The sequence below is a fragment of the Puma concolor genome, chromosome A1 (genome assembly GCF_028749965.1).
Source record: "Puma concolor isolate L17-30 chromosome A1, mPumCon1.1.hap2, whole genome shotgun sequence".
NCBI lineage: Eukaryota > Metazoa > Chordata > Mammalia > Carnivora > Felidae > Puma > Puma concolor.
In genome coordinates, this window is record NC_141667.1 from 175,777,953 (window position 1) to 175,799,566 (window position 21,614).

At 37.3% G+C, this 21,614-nt stretch overlaps 1 protein-coding gene across 2 annotated transcripts in view; it reads right to left on the bottom strand.

Moving 5' to 3' along the window:
* GPC6 (glypican 6) overlaps positions 1-21,614 on the bottom strand; it is a 1,121,471-nt gene that overhangs the window by 493,462 nt on the left and 606,395 nt on the right. The gene's annotated exons all lie outside the window — the stretch shown is intronic.

Sequence of the window (21,614 nt, forward strand, 5' to 3'; positions counted from 1 at the left end):
AATAGGTATTTCACAATAAGATTATCATAAATCAAAACCTAGGCGTTCAAATGGAAAAAACCAAGATAACACATTGCTTTATATACTAGTTGTTAAAAAACAGGGGTTCCATTTGAATTTTTATGTATAGTCCCAGATACTAATGCATTAATATAAACTGGTGATCTTTGATGGCATTTTCCTTTCTCAAGCTATGAAAGTGTTCATAGTGAATGTTAGTAAAAGTTACCAATTTATCAGTTGTGGTACTCATATGAATGGGAAAACCACCATCACCAATCTTCTCTGAATGAAAGACAACAGTCGGGGCACCTGGGTGGCTCAGTGGGTTAAGCGTCTGACTTTAGCCCAGGTCATGATCTCACAGTTCATGAGTTCGAGCCCTGTGTCAGACTCTGTGATGACAGCTCAGAGCCTGGAGGCTGCTTTGAATTCTGTTTCCCTCTCTCTCTGCCCCTCCCCCACTCATACTCTGTCTCTGTCTCTCTCAAAAATAAAGACATTTAAAAAAAAGTCAGTGGTCAAGCAAACAGCGGGGTAGAGATAAATACAAAGCAAAGCATGAAACAATGTTTTCATAACCTTGATCAGAATTATTTCACCTATGTATCTGTAAACATAGCATAAATGTATTTTTATTATGCAGTCAATTTTCAGTTTTCCCTGAATATAATACATGTGTGGAAAATAGTCTAAAGAACATAGATCAGATACATGAGCTTTAACTGTAAAGAATTTAAAAGGTAATAAGGAATTTATTTGACAAAATAAATGATTTTGTCTGCATTAGTCAGCTTGGGAGGCCACGTATACCTTCATCCCATGATAAAGCCATTATTAACACAAGTATGGGACCTCTCTTTTGGAATTCTTTCAGAGCCCAATGTAACCATAGATGAGGATATTCACAGAAACAGAGTTCTATCCTTTGAATCAAAAATTCCACTTTTGCCATCAGCTAGAAGTTATACGAAGATACTTTATTTTGATTTTTCAAGATGGGAGACTGACTTTCCTATTTGGCTTATGACTGGGAACCATGCAGCAAATTAAAAGATTCAGACCAAAGAGGAAGACAGAGGGAAATGACAGTTTAGTAGATTCCTCAAGCATACCCCAAGTCCAGAAGTCTAGGGAAAAACATGCAGCCAACACTTAGCTGTCCGGAACACGCTAAAAAATATTAATGCAATTTATTATTGAAGGTTGGTATCATCACAGTGAACACAGGATGTCTGTGGTACTTCTCTTTCTGTCAAAGGCACCAAATACACGCCATCATTGGGTGTCTTCCTGTCTAAAGCATCTGATATTTATGTGGGCTGCATGTGGACAGGTGCATTTGATTGAGGAAAAGGCGGAAAGACTTAAATAATGGCTATTGAAAGCTGCTACAGAAGAGCTGTATCCTGGGTTTTGAGGGTGGGAAAGGTTGTGGTGTTCCACTGCTAAAATTGACAGATGATGGAAAAACTAACTTAAGGCAAGTCCTATATTAGAGATGGCAACAGAAGGAAAATAGCCGGTCAGTGAAGAGAGGGAGTAAAAAGAAAACCCGGGTCTTTGACTTCTTTGTCTATTTCCTTTTCCACCCAATACTGATTTTCACATGGCATTTGACAATGTGCGTCATGAAATTGTTGTGGGTGAGCAGGAGAAATATCAGCTGATTAACCGTAATGGTAGGTGGACTTGAAACTGATTGGAAAAACTGCTGGGTAAGAAAACAGCCTTGTCTACTGGACCTACTAGGAAGAGAACTCAGCCGTTGAAATGTCCTGATCGTCTTTCTATCAAACGTAACCAATGCTCACCAAATTTGTACAGTCCACAGAATTGAAAGGGAGGGGCAATGTATTTGATGAATAAATACGAATTGCTAAAGTACTGAAGTACTTCAAAGTAATTAGATAACATAAAAATATTTTTAAGTAAAAAAAAAAATTCAGAATAAAGATAAACTAACACTTGTACTCGTGTTCAACTTATCATAGCACAAATAAAATATGTAAAAGACCTGTTTTACAGGGGCCAGAATAAGACCTGGTGGTTTAAGTTGTAAGCAATTTCCAAGTAATAGTAGACCCAATATGTCAACCTTAAATTTCTAATAAAACAAAATGAAGCATGAATAGGTTACATTAGATATTTCTACATCACTGGTAATTTTTTCAAAAAAGCAAATTAAATTAATACTTTTTTTTTTTTGACAGACTGGTAAATATCAAAGGAAGTGTAATCACCAGCAGTGGCAAATTTTGGTTACTTCTCAAATACTGCTGAGAGCAATATGACAATATGCATTAAACACTTTTAAAAAGCATACATTTTTGACATATTATATTTACAAATTTACATTTAGGAGTTTTTCCTAAAGAAATGTTTTGTGCAACGATGATTATCAGCGTGCTGTTTATGATAACAGAAAACAGCCTTACTATCAAGTTAATAGGGAAAATGCTGAGTAGCTTATGAACACATAACTCTTTAGTGAAATACTGTATAGACTGTCAGAACCACTATTCAAACTAGATTTTGATTTATGAAAATGCAAGAGGCTAATGATACGTTGTTGAGTGAAGAAAGCAGATTACAGAAGAATGAGTTATCGGAACTATTTTGTGTCTACCTGTCTCTTGATATCTATATAAATATTGTGTTATTCTGTAGCATATGCATTTTACATATAAAACGCTGTTGTTATGCCAAAAATTCTGATTGTGTTGACTTTGTTTCCTTCTTTTTGTTTGTTTTTTTAATTTGAAATTCATTGTTTGTGTGTCTAAATGGCAAAATGAATTTTTAAACAAACAGGTAAGTGTTATGAGAATTAGATCACATGTGACCCATGTTTAATTTCAGGACCATAATAACAAAATACTTAGTGTTTTCCTAATTATTTTTTTTAATTTTCATTTTATTTATTTATTTAATGTTTATTTTGAGACAGAGAGAGACAGAGAAAAAGCGAGACAGAGTGCGAGCAGGGGAAGGGCAGAGAGAGAGGGAGACACAGAATCTGAAGCAGGCTCCAGGCTCTGAGCTGTCAGCACGGAGCCCAACAGGGGCTCAAACTCATGAAATGTGAGATCATGACCAGGGTCGAAGTCAGACGCTTAACAGACAGCCACCCAAGCGCCCAGTATTTTCCTGATTATTAAATCCATGTATATTCATGATATAACATTTAGATAATTCACAAAAGGTTAGCTAATTATAGACCTTTGATTTTCAAAGTGCTATCCTTTTCCTTGTTCCCCATCAGGCAGGAAACTACCACTCTAAGTATTTAGGAGTGCTTGTGTTAGGGCTCCTCATGTCCATGTCCGTTCTAGGCCAAATATAAGCATGATTTATAGATACGCTCTTTCTAAACATGGTGAGAGCTTAGCATATATGAAATGACGGAGGGACAAGGTGTTTCAAGAAACAACTAATTTTAAGTAAATTGTGTACAGACAAAATTCCTGGAGTCCTTCAACTGTTCCAACTCACTGCCTTGAACAGCTGGTGACCAGAGCTGTATTTCTGCACAGGGTATACTTGGTTTAGCAAATCTTTCTCTGAGGGATGAAGGGGTATGAAGAAGGAGAGTCAGCATGTGGCACTGGTCAAGGTACAACTGCCAATACACAGCCAATTTCTCCTGAGGTTCAGATGTTGATAGAGATATAAAGGATACAGACCAAATAAAGTGACCTCACCTAAACTCAAAAAAAATGGGAAAAATAATTTGTTGACAGATGACTCACCAGATAAAACACTAAACATGACATCAGCATGGTTTGTTTTTTTATGATCGCTAGTTTAAGTACATTTTAAATAATAAAATACACACAGCAGTGTGCACTATGAGCATTAAAGGTGAGGGCAGATAAATTGAAAGTGTAGAAGGATCAGGGGTGCCTGGGTGGCTCAGCTGGTTAAGCATCTGACTCTTGATTTCAGCTCAGGTCATGACCTCATAGTCCGTGGGTTCGACCTCTACATTGGGCTCTGCACTGACAGAGGGGAGCCTCCTTGGGATTCTCTCTCTCCTTCTCTCTCTGCCCCAACCCACTTGCATGCACTCACGTGCTCTCTCAAAATAAATAAATAAACTTAAAAAAAGAAAAAAAACAAAGAAAAAAGTGCAGTATGATTATTATTAGCCACTTACAAATGTGCATTTTGGTTGTTAATATTACTTTTATGTTTTAATTTTTTTAATTTGTATTTTTTTTTGCTATCCCTTTGTGTTTCTACTATGTCTGTATGTTAGTCTTTCTTTCTCTTTTGTATTTTTTTAACATGTCTTACTAATATGACAGACTCTAGTGAGGTATATTTACCTCATAAGGAGCACAGGCCCAACTAATAATTTTAGATTTCTGCATTATTTAAACATTTTCCAATTAAATGAATAAACCATTGTAAAACAAAACAAAATAAAACAGTGATCAAGAAACTGAGTGTCTAATTAGTACCGGAAAAAGAAAATTCCAGAAAGCATGGGGATTATGTAGCAGAGGAAAAAGATAAGAAAACTTTTTCTCCACAAAAATACAACTTTTTCTAAGCCAAAAAAAAAAAAAAAAAGTAAAATTAATAGCTAAAAACTACAGACCCACTTGTAATGTGCTATCTAGTGAAGTAATCTCGTATAAATTACTGATGGGCATCAGGCATAGAGATCATATATGCAGATAAATTTATAGAACAAAAGTAAAAAATAAATGGTCCTGACTCACTATAACAGTCTTCTAGGTAACAACAAAGGGGCTTTTTTAAAGCACTCTTAATATAATAATCTACCTGTAAAGCCAGTCACCAGTCCATCAACAAATATTTATTGATTCTGCATAGGAAATATCACTAAAGGCATACAAAGCCATGAGCAATTCTTTATCCTAATAGTCTATAATAGCATAAATAAGACACAAATAGCTGTAATGTAACCTACAGAGTAAAGTCTGACAACAGATATGAATAAAGCATCCTGGTAGTTTGAAAAAGGAAGAGATTAGTTCCAGTGCAATATAATAATCTACTGTTGGCATAGAAACCATCAGGAACCGCAGCAAATATTTGGGACATGGCCTGTGGGGTCATAGATGCCTGGTTCTGTAAGACAGACAGCCAACATATGTGAAAGCACTTTGGCCAATGAAGTGATAACTGCTTTTACCTTAATCATCTCAATTTCCACATGCTTTGGTTTATCTGCCAAAGCCATCATTCTTTTTCTGCATAAGATTCTTTTTAATTTTGTGTTTCTACAGGTTAGTATGGCTATGTCTACAAATTTCACTGAATTACTGGCTTTATCAGAACAGTAGAATGAGAGGTTTGTAGACAGAAATAAGTCTTTGAAGATCCCTCTTAGATATGGGCAAGATGCACAGATGACTGTTTAGAGTGTAACTCCATGTGGCCATCACAGACACCTAGAAGAGACAGAAAAGAAGACTACAGAAGGGCAAATCTTTCTCCTTGGGTCTTGGGAAAAAAGGACATCTTTGACTTCTCATTGGTTCTGAAGGTTCAAGATGAAAACAGGCACTCAACAGAAATGGAAAGCTTTCTTTCCCACAATATAATCCCACAAAGTTGTCTTGATTATAAAGTACCATGAATACCCAAGACAGAGAAAGCTTATAGATATCTAGCACATGTTGTAAATGGGGCAGGGGAGGCGAGGAGCCTATATTAAAATTCTCCTAAAAAGCATTATTCGTTCCCTTGATTATAATCATAGCCCCATAAAAATCTCATGTTTCCTTTCCAAACCTGGTAAGTAATATGGGTATTAGATTTACATTCACTGAGCACTATCAAAGTGTTTCTCACCACAAAAATTGCTTCAATTACCCTGTGCCAAGTGGAAGGATGCAAACTAATTCCTTAGAAAAAAGCCAGAGGTTATATTTTTAAATTGTTTAGAAAAAAAACAAAAACAAAAACAATATGCCCCTCCAGGCCTCTTTATTATAGACAGCAGCAATTGACAAGCTGTATCAAAGTGAGGGCCTTGAGAAAGCTATGTTATAGAACATGAAGTGAATAACATGTATATAAATGTTTCATAAGCCATCCAAATCAATGCTAACCCATTCCCCTTATTAGGATCTAGAGATATCCAACCAATTTTTTAAAATTAAAAAGTGATAAGCAGTGCACATGAAAATGAATATCATAATTTATTTGATGTCATTTTAATGGATTCAATTTACTTTTTCCTTTTTGCCAGTGTTCAGTTCAATTGTAGATGATAATCCTTGGCTATTATTGTAAATATATCTTTTGTGCTCAAAATTACTTACAAAATGCTAATCAGGCTTATTTCCTGCTCAGTTCTGTTAGCTTAGCCTTTGAAAGCATAGTTCCCAAGATTTAGAGACAGTTTTTGAATAGTCAAGACCTCCCTATGGCACTGGGAAATTAAATTTGGTTTCTTTCCTGCTATTGCAGAACGCTTATTCCATCAGGAGTAATTTACTCTAATTAAGGGCTATGTGTTCTGAAAATATAAGTATTTCTCTCATGAAAAATTTAATGTTGTGTAGTTTTTATGTGCCTGTCAACTTCGAGAAGAAACTTACGACCGAAAGCATCTGATAGAAGCAGGTCTTGTACCTTAAAGGGAGCCCAAGGGAGATTTCTGGTCTTCAGATGGCAGGATACTCTAATTAATTATCCTCCTACACATTTTAGCCACGTGACTGGATAATTGCCCAGTGTTTTCCAAGTCTAATCTGTCTTCTGTACATTGCAGGAATTGATATTGTTTTTAATCTCCCTGTCACAAAGTAATTTTTTGCCAAGAGACAGTACCAAGAGGGAGTCTGTTAACACCTAAAAGACACACCGCGAGGCATAATATCTGAATGAACCGCTGATGATGGTACCATCAAGCATGCATATCTAACAGGGGATATCCAGAGGTCTTAGAAAATGAGCTACTAAATTTGAAAACACAGATGACTGCTATATCCAGACTTCTGATATCCTTCTGATGCATAAAATAGGGTTGCACAAAATTGAGCTGCCTGGTAAGTATCTTCTACTTTGTAAATGATGGGAAGTCGAACAGGCAAAGTGCCCTCAACTTGGAAACAGCTATCCAAAAATCATGTACTATTGCTGTTGACTTCTCTCGTCAGTACCATTGTTCAGTTGATACTGAAGTAACTGAAACAAAGGAACATAAAACCAAAAACAACTTTGTAGGACTGACAAACAAGATATAAGATATTTTAAGACTTTGTTGCTTTTGTTTTAGTGCCAATTGCTTTAAACAGGTAATAGGAATTGTGCGGCACTGTTGACCATGAGCCATAACTCACCATCAGGATGTCCTGGTGATAATCTTAGTAGCTAGACCTAGTTAGATTCACTAATGGGCCAGTTACGTGATTAGTTTTAGACAGAAAAGCTTGCTACCTTTAAAATCAATTGGGATTTTCTCAGTTCTACACTCTGAGGAACCTAAACTGATTATTAAGCCTAAAATTATATCTGGCTTTGTGACCCCATCTTTCATAAATTCAGTGAGATTGTATCATTTTGGAAACGAAAGGTTCAGGAATCATATCAGGCGGTCACCAATTTCCCACAGAGGCTCTTTCATAAAAATGAAAAGTATATTAGAAAGATCACTGAAGTGTTGCTATGATTTTCCCCAAATTATCCCTTTACTCCTAAGGTCAATATAGTTCTCTTCACTGAAAAGAAGTATCAGTGTCAGTGAGGTATTCAAAGGCAGATCCGATATAGCACATGAGAGAATCATCTCAAATTCAAAGTCATGAGTAATTCCAGTGGATGTAATCTCTGTGTTCACCAACTTTCCTTCTCTGATTCTCTAGTTCCCTATTAATTAATTCATGACAATTTGACTCATTAAGCATTAAGAATATTTTTTGAGATACATACATAAATCCAAACCTACTAACCAACTGTTAGGTTGATCACCCTTAATTGCATTTATTCAAGCTAAATTACAGTTATTATTGTATTTACTATTCACTTTGGTGTTCTCAGGTTATTGTCACCTTAAAAATAAAAAAAAATTACAATTATATTTAGTGACTCAAATGAGTGTATTTGAAGGCAGATAATTTTCAGATTATGCATGGCATCCCTTGTGTTTACTGTGTTTAAAAATATGATTGCATAATTTTAGAACATGTTATTTGTGGTATCTGATCTCTGAACAGATAACCAGTATTTAAAGATATATATTTACTTACATTTGGACTCTTCTTTGGAAACACGCATTCTTATTTTTCTTGAGTTGAAACAAGAAGGGAATCATGTGACATGCCAATATACAAAAATTACATAGGCAATTAATTTAAAATGTGCTTCAGTGGTTCAAAAATTTTTAACGTAGTTAAGTCCGGTTCAAAACCTGTATTCTGCATACAGCAAAACCAAATATAATTTAAAATTAATCAAATTCTGCTTTCTCAGATAATATAATGGTCTAACTAGAATTGAAGTTTGAGGAGCAAATTTCCAATATAGGATCAAATTTTATTTGTGAAATAGTACTGGGATAAAACTAGATAAAAGGAACAAAAAAAAAATCAATGATGAGAGAGAAGCTCAAAATGGCGATATATGCATGTCAAACTAATCTACAACCGTCATCTCACGCCTGTCAATCAGTGTTAGAGCTGGAAATCAAATAGAACCATGCAATGAAAGAGATCTCAGTTTCGATTTTAATGGGTGGTCTACTTCACCTTGGTTCTGCTAGCCATCACTCAGAACAAGACAGAAAGGGTCAGACTTTGTATGATGCATCAGGATGGCCAAACATTTCAAGGTCAGAATAAAAGTTTTTTCACCTTAACCCTTATACTCTCCAAATGGCTTTTATGTTGCAAAACTTAACAGGGTGTGAAACAACCAGAGTTCCCACTGGGAAGGGCTACTTGGCATGTGCTCCCTAGCAATAACACAATTTAGACAATCCTTTGCAAACCACCACTGCTTTTTCAAGCTCTTCTTAGTATTTGAGCTTAGCTATTTTGCCTTTTCCACAACAGGATCGTGGCCACTCCAGTCGATCTTCCAATTATTCTAACCACACAGTCTGAAACCCAAAACAAGACCACACTCTAAAAGCCAGTTAGAGTAAAATGTGTTGATGCTAACAGTTGGCAACACTTTTGCCAATTTAAAACTCCCAAATTTTGGCTAACCATGATTTCCATTTCAGTTAAATTCAATATTTTATTCATTCTGTAAGAATGTACTGATAGCTATTTCAATAACATTCCAATTAAAGTAACTATGCAGAAGGCTTTTACATGTTCTCGTAAATGCAAAAAAAAAAAAAAAAAAAAAAAGGTTTCTTTGTATTTTCTTATGACTAAAATCCAACCGGACTAGGAATATGTATATACCAGCTGCATCATTTGCAAAAATGTCATCTCTTGATACATGCAGGTGGGTTACTTTTGTTTTTTCATTTTATTTACTGCTTACTGTCATCTTTCTATCTTTTCCTCAACTAGTCCAATTAAGTACTTCTGTTATGTCTCTATAATAATATTATGGTGATTCACATTTGCTATTATTTTACACTTGAAAAAATTCCTTTGTATTACTACACCGCTACAATTCCAGTGACAACATAAGAAAAGTGCTATTCTAAATATTAACTCGGATTGCATAACTTATTAATTAATGATTTGTTAAATTTTACCAGTGAGGAGGCTTAAATGTGTAAGGTGTGTCTTAGTTGGTAGGTATGCCTACATTAAAAATATTAGAACCCGGGGGCGCCTGGGTGGCGCAGTCGGTTAAGCGTCCGACTTCAGCCAGGTCACAATCTCGCGGTCCGTGAGTTCGAGCCACGCGTCAGGCTCTGGGCTGATGGCTCAGAGCCTGGAGCCTGCTTCAGATTCTGTGTCTCCCTCTCTCTCTGCCCCTCCCCCGTTCATGCTCTGTCTCTGTCCCAAAAATAAATAAACGTTAAAAAAAATTTTTTTAAATTAAAAAAAAAAAAGAAAAAAAAATATTAGAACCAAAAAATCATTTTTCTCATTACACAGAGCTAGCCAGTAATGACAAATAGAGAATACACTGCAGAGACACTATTTGTATCCGTGTTCTTGTTCAAAGTCATACCATTAACAAAATTATTATTTTCCTTAAACATCTTTCTTAACCATTTTGTTCCTCTCCCAATTTTGCCCCAACTATGGTTTTGCCAAGTTTTTTGTTGTTGTTGTTGTTGTTGTTTGTTTGTTTTTTTAGAGAGAGAGAGAGAGAGAGAGAGAAAATGAGTCCCAAGAAAGCTCCATGCTCAGTGTAGAGCCCAACGTAGGGCTAGAACCCACGACCCTGGGATCATGACCTGAGCTAAAATCAAGAGTGGGACCCTCAACCAACTGAGCCACCCACGGTCTCCTTGACAAATATTTTTGGATGTCACATGTTATGGCTTAGATCTATTGTTTTGCAAATAACAATTTGGCTCTCTGTGAATAAATATATGAATTCATTTCTTGTCAATCACTTACTCATTGAACAGATATTTATTAAGCACAGTGTAACTGATTAAAATCAAGATTTTCATGATTATTGATACACACATAAAATATATGTAAATAGTTGTAAAGCATGGACTGAACTTGGGTTGAATTGTTGTTTAATACAAAATCTTTAACAAAAGGCATTAAAGTTCTTTACCAGCTTGATGAAGCATTTGCCCATGCCTATTTCATGTCATTTGGCATGTCACTTGGTCATGTGTTGCTTGGCACAATAAATGCTCCATAAGCGCTTGTCTTGTAAGAAGAGGTGCAGCTAAATTACTCAGGTAACTAAGAGCCTCATCCCAGTTGGGATCCTTAGAAGAACTTTTGGAATGGAATTACCTCAACTAGACCTTGACACATGGAAAAAGCTCTAAGGTGAGCTGTTTCCTCTTCTTTTTTTTCCCCAAAGAATTCAGCATTTAATCTCCACCATGGCAATGTCTTACTCTACATAAACTTCTCTTGTTATATGTTCAATTCCTATTCTTGAATACATGAAATGTATGTAGCTCAACTGTGGCTCATGTCTCATTAAATCTTTGTATCCTTTTTAACCATATATGCATTTCTTCAAACTACAGATGATAATCATTCTAGTCATGTGTTAGCTTTATAAGCTTTTATAAGCTTTTGTTTATCAAACAAAAACATCATGTTGATTTATAACTTTCCAAAAGATTGTACATGTAAGTAAGCACATTCCTTGAGGACTATAGAGACCTTTTTTGTCCCAGGAAGAAATCTATAATCTTAAACTATAATCATGACATTTAAAAATAATCACCATAGTAACATGCTCTCAAAGATTTTCACCCTGCAGGAAGTTACTATAATTTACTAATATAGTTGAATTCTGAAAGATGTTCATTTAAAATATCCATACACTTGAACTTCTGCATTTATGCAGCCTCAGTGTTCAGTATTAATTCAAGTCAGGCAGTATCTGCCATGGGGTTATGTAAAATTATCTATTAATGCAGACTGCATTATGCACGTTTTGGTTAGAACATAGACGGTTACCTTTATACAGGAGCTTGTGTATGTGTTGTGTTTGAGGACTCTGGAACATTGTGCCATCCACTCTGCCTTATCATTCATCCATATATTCTATTATATCACTTAGCCCAATTGTATGGGACTTCAAAGATTTTAGATGTAGGGAAGGGAAGCGGGTTAATGAGTGCCTAGTCTGCACCAGGCTGAATGCTAGATGCTGGGCATTGAGAGATTAGAAAGTCCTTGAAAGGCCTATGGCTTAATGAGGATAACAGATAGATAAACAGACAATTACACTACAGCCCATTAACCATGTCGGCAGAGTGTAAATTGATAGAGTCATTCTGCAGGGCAATTTGGCAACGTAAAATCTGTAGAAACTTGGGTACCCTTTGATCCAGCAAGTCTCCTTCTAGACATCCATCCATTTATCTCCAGGTGCTTGGTCTCCTCACTGTGCTTTCCCCTTAAATTGACTATGATCATCATTGCTTTAATACCAGAAGTTGTCTGGTTTGGAAACTGAGGAGTGCAGGTTGGACAGATAGGAGCAGGAAGACAGGAGATGAGGCTGTGGTAAGACTGGGAAACTTAGAAAATTCTCTAGGGAATTTGGATTTTCTTTAAGGAAGTGGGGGAGGGGAGAAAATGTGGGAAATTGGAAGCACTGGAAAGAAAGCTTCCTAGTAAGAGATGAGCGGTAGATATAAGGAATATTTCATAGGGGTTTGCACACCCTGAGGAAGAAGACTGGAAATAAAAATTTCAGAACGAAGTGTCACTTCCTTAAAAAAAGTTTTTTTAATGTTTATTTTTTAGAGAGATAAACAAGAGTGAGAGCAGGGGCGGGACCAAGAGAGGGAGACACAGAATCCAAAGCAGGCTCAGGCTCTGAGCTGTCAGCACAGAGCCAGAAGCAGGGTTGGAACTCACAAACTGTGAGGTCACGACCTGAGCCAAAGTCGGATGCTCAACCGACTGAGCCACCCAGGTGCCCATGAAATGAAGTGTCACTTCTAATGAGCCTGTCCAAGCCTGCCTCAGGCATGAGGTTTATGACATTCACTCTAGATGGCCAGTGAGAACTAGTTTGCATGCCAGTTTAGCCCAACATCAAGTTGAATTTGATATAGGGAGTTTTTCAGCCCACCATCTTTAAATCTACCTTAGAATCTGGGCCCTAAGCTATTTTGCACCAGTGAAACTTTGGCCATTATCTTCCAATGTCATCCAGATGCTTTGTTACCAACATATCTATACAGCATGTGCTAAGAAGGAAGACAGAGATACTTTTCTTTAGCCATAAAATATTTTGTCCATTATTAAGTAAACAACCATATTTCCAAATAAATAATTATGTCCTGACAACAGCTTCATAACCCAGAGAAACAAAGTTCAAAGGGAAACAGGGCCTGTTAGAGCAGATCTTACCAGCACATCATACATCAGCTTCACTTGTTTGGAACTGCAGAGTAGGAAAAATGAACGTGCGTCATCACTAGAGTTAAATTCAAGTTTATTCCAAAATTCTCTAGGTTGTGGCTGGGAAGCAAAGGGCAGCAACACAGCATTGAATGATGGGCTTGCTACACCCAGAATTAGTGAGTCAATAATTTGTGGTTAAATAGCTTTCGGGTTTGATACTGTTGACTGACTACCTCTTCCTTCTTGAAATTCCTTCCCCCTCATGTTTGTAAGATCCACATATTTCTGGTCTTTCTTGCTTCTTTTTGACCACTCATCTTGTTTCAACTTTTAAGAATCTTGTTTCTTGGGGTGCCTGGGTGGCTCAGTCAGTTGAGCATCTGACTTCGGCTCAGGTCATGATCTCACAGTTCATGGGTTTGAGCTCCATGTCAGGCTCTGTGCTGACAGCTCAGAGCCTGGAGCCTGCTTCACATTCTGTGTCTTTCTCTCTCTCTGCCCCTCTCCGGCTTGCTCTCTCTCAGTCTCTCTCTCAAAAATAAACAAAATAAAAATTAAAAAAAAGAATCCTGTTTCTTGTCTGCTCTGGACCAGCTTTCATATTTCCTTTCTCTTCTTGGACCACTGTTCTTAGTATAATAAGTCTTCCTCTTGTAAATGTATTTTCTTCCCCTAAGAGTCCAGCCCTGCCCCTCTTCTCTTTTATCTTTCTTCTTGTCCTCTCTGCAAACTCATTCATTCCAAAGCTCTCAAAATCACCACTTTTTAAAGACAAATATCAAATCCTTCTTTTTCAGCATCCACACTTGCCCAAAGATAAACTCTCACATTCCCATCTGCCTTGTGCATAACTTCAAAGCTTACTGCTTCTCAAACCAGATTTACAGTGTTCCCTCTGACACCAGCTCCACCTTCTGACTCTTGTATTTATTAATAAAACCACAGTTTCTCAAGTCGTTCAGGTTCATGTATAAGCATCCCTACCCCATGCGATTCTGTCTCCACCAAGGCAGTCAACTACCAGAATTCTATCACAGAAGAAAAAGGAAAGGAAAAGGGAAGTCTCTCCTTCCATTATTACAAACCCTAAATTCATAGCTCTTTTAAAATTAAAAGGAGAACTCCTAGTACATTTGATAAAATGTATCTTTATCCTTGTGCTACTTATTGCTACTGACCATTAAAGGCAAACTTAATTAAGGAAGCATATGTTGGGAATATTAAGAAGTGGATTCCATATCACAGATTTCAGGGATTTATGAGTCTATCATATGCTAATTTGTGAAGTTAAAAAATAATATAGTCTTGGGGCGCCCGGGTGGCGCAGTCGGTTAAGCGTCCGACTTCAGCCAGGTCACGATCTCGCGGTCCGGGAGTTCGAGCCCCGCGTCGGGCTCTGGGCTGATGGCCCAGAGCCTGGAGCCTGTTTCCGATTCTGTGTCTCCCTCTCTCTCTGCCCCTCCCCCGTTCATGCTCTGTCTCTCTCTGTCCCAAAAATAAATAAACGTTGAAAAAAAAATATATAGTCTTGGGGTGCCTGGGTGGCTCTGGTGGTACAGGTCTGACTCTTGATTTTGGCTCAGGTCATGATCTTACGACTCCACGCTGAATGTGGAATCTGCTTCAGATTCTCTCTCTCTCTCTCTCTCTCTCTCTCTCTCTCTCTCCCCCTCTCCCTCTGTACCTCCCCCCACCTCTCTAAAATAAATAAATAGAAATATAAAAATAAATATATATTTAATATAACATATTAAATATATATATATATATATATAGTCTCCTGTGTAAGCCTCATAGCTTCTTTGAAATAGAACTTTGAAATCCGAATACACTGGAAAATTACACAAAATTATTTTTCACTGTGTGTATGTATATTAGATTTTCTTACAAAAATTGTTGTAAAATGTTTAAAATTTTGAAGAGGTAACTTAAAATCATTTTTGTGGTGGATTTATAATGGCTACTCCCCAAATACCTGTGGATCATGACTTAACATTCTAGTTTTCTGCCTCTTCCTTCGCATTTCAGCTTCTGAAATTTCTCTTAATACAGAGTTCACCATATCTAATTGTAATGGTCATACATAAAACAGGCATTCTCCATATTTACTGGTATGATAAAATTATTTTTTATATGTGTTACTAAATGTATCAATTAGCAAGTTTAACATAAATTTAAATGCCGATAATATATTCAATCCATAGCTGTTTTATTTAGTTTACATGTTTCCAATATCTTTGGAAGCAAATTTCTGTAACGCATCATTAGCTATACAGTTCTTTCAGTAAGATAGATATACACACATTTCCACATCATGTTATGCTGAGGACAGGATGATGTTGCTCTCACCCTAAGTACAAAGTTTATGGCAACATCCAAATCTACCAACGGTTTAGCCTCCATTAGAAGTATCTTTAGAGTTCAGACATGTGTGAGCTGAATGCTAAAGGTTTATGCACCTGAGAAACACATCCAAAGATGATGAACCTATAAAAGATGGAGCAATATTAAACAAGAGTCCTGGGGCGCCTGGGTGGCGCAGTCGGTTAAGCGTCCGACTTCAGCCAGGTCACGATCTCGCGGTCCGTGAGTTCGAGCCCCGCATCAGGCTCTGGGCTGATGGCTCGGAGCCTGGAGTCTGTTTCCGATTCTGTGTCTCCCTCTCCCTCTGCCCCTCCCCCGTTCATGCTCTGTCTCTCTCTGTCCCAAAAATAAATAAAAACGTTGAAAAAAAAATTAAAAAAAAAAACAAAAAAACAAGAGTCCTTTATTCGGCATTGGCATGAGAGCAAACAGTTTGCTGACTTTGACTGAAACAATCTCCTAAACATAAAAGAAAAGAATAGAAAAGAAAGTCATATTCTTTTCCTAGACAATTCTAGAGAGAGGATTCGCCTTCTTTTAAGACAAGAATGGGAAATGCATTTATTGGACTAAAGGGAAAGAAATGGTTCGCAACTAACTTTGAGCAATTGCCAGATTCCAACAGTAATGGAAGAATGTTAAAAAGAAACCTTCAGATAGGAAAGAAGTTAAGAGAATTAAGTATTAATCCATATTGAACCCTCTCGTGTCTAGGCAACAAAAAGAATTTATTGAGGGTCTTCTAAGAGCTAGACTGTGTGGACTTCACCTAAAGAAATCATGTCATGACACAGTGATGCTTGTTAACAAAACAGCTAACTTCAAGTGCTATTTTCTTTAGCTTCATTATTTAATACAGGCTCACTAGAATTACTTGATTTATAGTAGCTTATGAAAAAGGGAGGTTTTTCTCAGGTTCTGGTATATTTTACTGGAAAAATATGGCTCCCCTAAAAATTAATATATATATATATATATATATATATATATATATATATATATACATACACACACACACACGTACATATATATGTATACACACACATATACATATATATACACATACATACATAATACATAATTAATCATTTGCTCCTCAGTTTTAAGTGTTGCACAAAAAGGGTGCAAAGGAGTACTTTAAAAAAAAAAAAAACTTCCAAATGTCATACCTATTCCTACGCTAAGTCTTAATTCCAGCTGTGTCAAACTGTTTGATTTCTGGGGTCACTTCAAGCAGTACTCCATGCCCACGCTTATCACCAGCTAGGCTCCACTACTGGTCAGCTCTTCCCTCTGGCACCTCAATGCTGCAACTAGCTTTGGTATGAAATTAATTTTAATTAAATGCCTGAGCCTTGTTAGAAAGACGTTATTAATTTTGACACCAGACTTCCATCAGTTCTTCCACTGAGTCCCTCTCTAGGGAAGGAGGTGGTCCTCTGTTCCCTGTAGCTTGTCTATTTCTCCACAACTGTGTCTTTGGTGGGCCCCCCAAATGGCCTCATTACCAGCAGGAGGCAGATGATTAGCTTGGATGTCTCTCCCATGCCATATGCATCATTTATTGGGCACCTGCCAGGGTGTCACATACTACGCTAACTGCTCTCTCTCTATTATCTCATTCATGCCACACATACTGACTAAAAGACCACATCTTCCAGGCACTGCACAGCATTGAACAAGTCACATACCACACACTCTTTGCTCAGTGCACAGGATAAATAATGATTAAAAGAAACAGTTGCGTAGAATCTACGGATTGTAATTTTCCATGACTCTGAATTATTTGAATTAGCCCCACGAAGTCTTACATTAATAACTGAGACAACATAAAGTCCTTCTAAAAACAAGTTATAGAAGATGTGGTGGCTATCATGATCAAATCCAATCTCAAAAGCTAAGTGAAAACTTCTGCCGTGAGTCATTTTAAAAGAATCATCTCAAAGGATCTTTGGTTAGGGAATAAATAAAAGTAGAATTGGCTGTGGAAGAGGAAAAAGAGAAAAGAATGTGGCAGATGAGGATATTCTGCAGAGTCACCTTGGGTCATAAAGTGGAAACCGAAGGCCTAAGTATACAAATTATATCTGGATACTTGAAGGGGTCTCAACAAACTTGCAAGCTGTACTTTATTCTGACATGTTCTGGAATACTTAAAATGAGGGGAGGGGAAACACCACAAAACTATTAATTAAATCAATTTATCAATTAACTCTTCTGTCTCATTCTTGGTAGGGATTGGCATGCTCTGGTAAGAAATGTAGACTTTCTTCTACTTGCAAAGAGAAGCCATTGGATGGAAGAACATGATCTGATACTAACTTTAAAACCTGGCTGCTAAATAATGCATTGCCAAGAACAAGAAAGGATACAAGGAAACTAGTTAGGAGGCTTCACAGAGTCCAGGCAAGATATGATGTTTGTGTAGGGTGAGGGAAGCAGCGGTCGCATTGGAGATAGATAATGAAGGTAGAACTCTCAAGAATTACTACTTGGTTAGTGTAGATGGTGGCGCTTTACCTGAATCAGCGATGACTGGGGTAGGAGCCGGTTTGGAGAAGGAGAGAAATCTGAGGTTTGAGAAGCCTACTACTGCATGAAGATTCTCCTTTACATATGCTGTGTTCCTTATATTAACGAAATGCTGACAGAGATTCCTCCATCTTAAGTTCCAGATCATTTTACATCAAAGTCCCTCAACCCCACAGCACTCATATTGACAGGTCGGGCCAGATCATTCTTTGCAGAAGGGGCCTATCCTATGCACTGTATGATGTTTAGTAGCATTCCTGGCCTCTACCCATATGACACAAATGGCATCCTTTAAATTGTGACATCCAAAAAAGTCTCTAGACATTACCAAATGTCCCTGTAAGGGGGGGGGGGGGGCAAAATTGCCCCAGTTGAAAGCCACTGTTCTATTTTATATGAAACAAAAGCAGAATATCAAAGTCAAGAGAGACCACTCATCCAGTCCAAGAAAAATTGTGTCTCTGAATATAACAGAAATTGGCTGTTAGTCACACCTTCTCCCTGCACCCTCCCAAATATGTCAGTGTTGAATGGAAAAAAAATATTATTGCAGGGTTAACTTTAATGGCCAATATTTTGTAAACTGGAAAAGGAAAGAAGTTGACAATGTTAGGCTTTCTTATAGAAAATCTTGTGGATTCCAGTGAATGGTTCAGTGATAATTTTACATAAGTGGATGCCAGCATGACCTCCTTCACTGATTTAAAAAATAAGAATAATAAATTAACACAAAATTTTCCTCCCTCAAGAAATTGGTCATTAAAGAACAGTGTAAATGTTTAGCATATGGCTGGATTTTCTTCTAAATTTTGTTGTATTAGTGTCCCACATGACGTTACAATTGTGTGATTTTGTTGAATGATTGATTGCCAGCCTTTAGGGTTGTCAGAAGTGGAGATTTTTTAGCACCTGGCTGTGTTTCTAGATTGGAGCAGGGGTGATGACATAGCAAAATTTGGTTGCAAAATTTTTTAAAACTACAGAAATTATTTCTTATTTAACAACTTAATCTTTTAAATTAGTATTTAAAATAACTAAGAAGAAGTTGTGGAAACAAATAAAATGATTCTAAGTGGCTGTTGGTAGAAGGCAGAATAATGGGCCCCATATTTCTTTTTTGCATGTATGTATGTATGTATTTATTTATTTATTTTTGCGAGCATGTGCGCACGAGAGAGAGAGAGAGAGAGAGAGCGTGAGTGAGGGAGGGGCAGAGAAAATGGGAAAGAGAGAATCTTAAGCAGGCTCCACACTCAACATGGAGCCTGATTCGAGGCTCAATCTCATGACTGTGAGATCATGAACTGAACTGATGCTTCTCTGATCAAGAGTCCAACACTTAACCGACTGAGCCACCCAGGTGCCCCAAGGGCCCCATATTTTTGGAACTTATCAGTACATTACATTACACAGCAAAAGCGATTTTCAGATGCAAACAAATTAAGAATTCTGAGATGGGGAGATTATTCTGAGATGGATTATCTGAGTGAACCCAGTGTCATCACAAGGATCCTTAAATGATGGAAGAGGGAGGTAGCAAATAAGACTCAGAGATTTGAATACATGATGTTCCTAGCTCTGAGCATGGGGGAAGGCATCGTCAGCCAACGGATTCTGGCGTCCTCCAGGAGCTGGACAAGGCACAAGGTAATAGACCGTCCCTGGAGTGCCCAGATGCAGCACTACTCACACCTTGACTGTAACCCAGCAAGGGCTACTTCGGAATCCTGACCTCCAGCATTGTAAGACAGTAGAGCTGGCTTGCTTCAAACTACAATATTTGCAGTAATTTTGTTACAGCTGCCATGGGAAACTAATACATTGCTTTATAAGAACTTCTTTTTTTTTTAACAATTTTTTTTTACAATAAAAAATATCTTTTGATTAACTGTTGTTTGAAACCTACTAAAAAGCTAAGAAAAATCCATTTGAGTATTCCTGCTCCTGAGTGGTTTTCACTGGCAAGTTTTAACTTCCAAATGGCATTTTGTTCTCACATACCTTCAAAACATCTTCAGGAAACATCAGGGTACTATTGAAATTTCCTCAATGACTAATAATCTCTTTTGATATTTCAAAAAAGGCTTTTATGTAAATAATGTCAGAGATTTGAAAAATAGCACTGAGCACTTGTATTTGATTCAAAGATCATAAATTTGAATACATGAATTCATATAAATTAGCAATCAGTCTGAAAATCTGTTTTATTTATTTCTTTTCTTGCTTCTTATCTGAAAAATAGGAACTACATTAATCAAAAAAATAAATGCAGTGAAAATGAAATGCAAAAATCATCTTCATTAATATGCTTAGGATACAATTTCAAGTACACAAGTAAAAAAAAAAAAAATCTAACATTTGAATCTCCATCACCATATTTTTGTTTTTCTGCTTTTCCTCAGTCAAAAAGATCCCCATTTAGAAAGCCAAAAGATATCTCGGTCCCTTGTACCAGTAAGAGTGGCTTATAATAATCACGAGGATAAGTGAAATCAGTGGCTTCCATGTGAGAGACGTGTTACAAACTTGTAAGTTACACTTGGATTACGACGTGGAACTCACTGAGGATGTGTTGTAACACCTGCCTTCCAAGCTGTCCTGATATATGAGAAACGTGGAAACGGGGCAAAATGTGTCTGAGATCAAAATTTACTCAATAGTGAAGTGTTACGCTGAAATCCCGGTGCAATGTTTAGTCTGGTGCCATACAAAGACGGAGGAAAGGACGATACAGTGAAGATTAAACGGGTTATTTGAAGCATAACTGATTATCGCCCTCTATGAAGTCATTATAGTTTAATAACCTAGTACTGTGATTATTTTGATCTGTGTTTATCACCTTAAAGAGCAAAGGGGAACATGATTAACATGCTGGACTCAAAGCTAGGGACTTTACAAACAATATCTTATTTTATCCTCCTGACACTCTCTCCGAACAGTGACGGTAACCCCACTCTACAGTTGAAAACTCTGGAACTCTGGGTATTTGAGCAACTTGCCAAAGGTCAGATGTCTTAGTAAGTGACAAAGTCAGGATTTAGAAAGAATGCAGATCTTGAGACTGTCTGATGCCAGCACCTGTGCTGTCTGTTACGTCTTGAGTGTCCAACTCCATCCTGTCTCCTCCCCATGTCAGACATTGTGGACAGCTACCAAAATGATTAGTGACGCCAGACAAAACCCAACCTCTGAGTAATGAGAAAGAACTGAAATTGTCTTGCTTTTGCTTGGAGAGAAATGGATAGCAGAAATACAAATTCAGAGATATGAAAATAATTCAGTAGAAGTCACGACATCAACTCTAGAAAGAGCACCCATGATAGTCTAACTTTAATGGTTTATATTTTTTACACATATAACAATGCCAATACTTAATTGAGATGAAATTAACATATCTATAGTTAAGATGATTTGACTGCATAGCTCCAGGGATTTTAAAATATAGCTGCAAAATCTATGACAGGACCCCATGACAAAGTGGAGACTAATGCCTCTCCCCTTGAATTGGGCTGGCTACTGTGACTTGCTTCTGATGAATGAGATGTAGTAGAAGTGATACTACATACCTTCCAAGGCTAAGTTAGAAAATGTGATGGGGGTGTCTGGGTGGCTCAGTCAGTTAAGCATACAACTTTGGCTCAGGTCATGATCTTGTGTTCGTGAGTTCGACCCCCCGCATAGGGCTCGGTGCTGACAGCTCAGAGCCTGGAGCCTGCATTGGATACTGTGTCTCCCTCTCCTTATGCCCCTCCACCCCAGCTT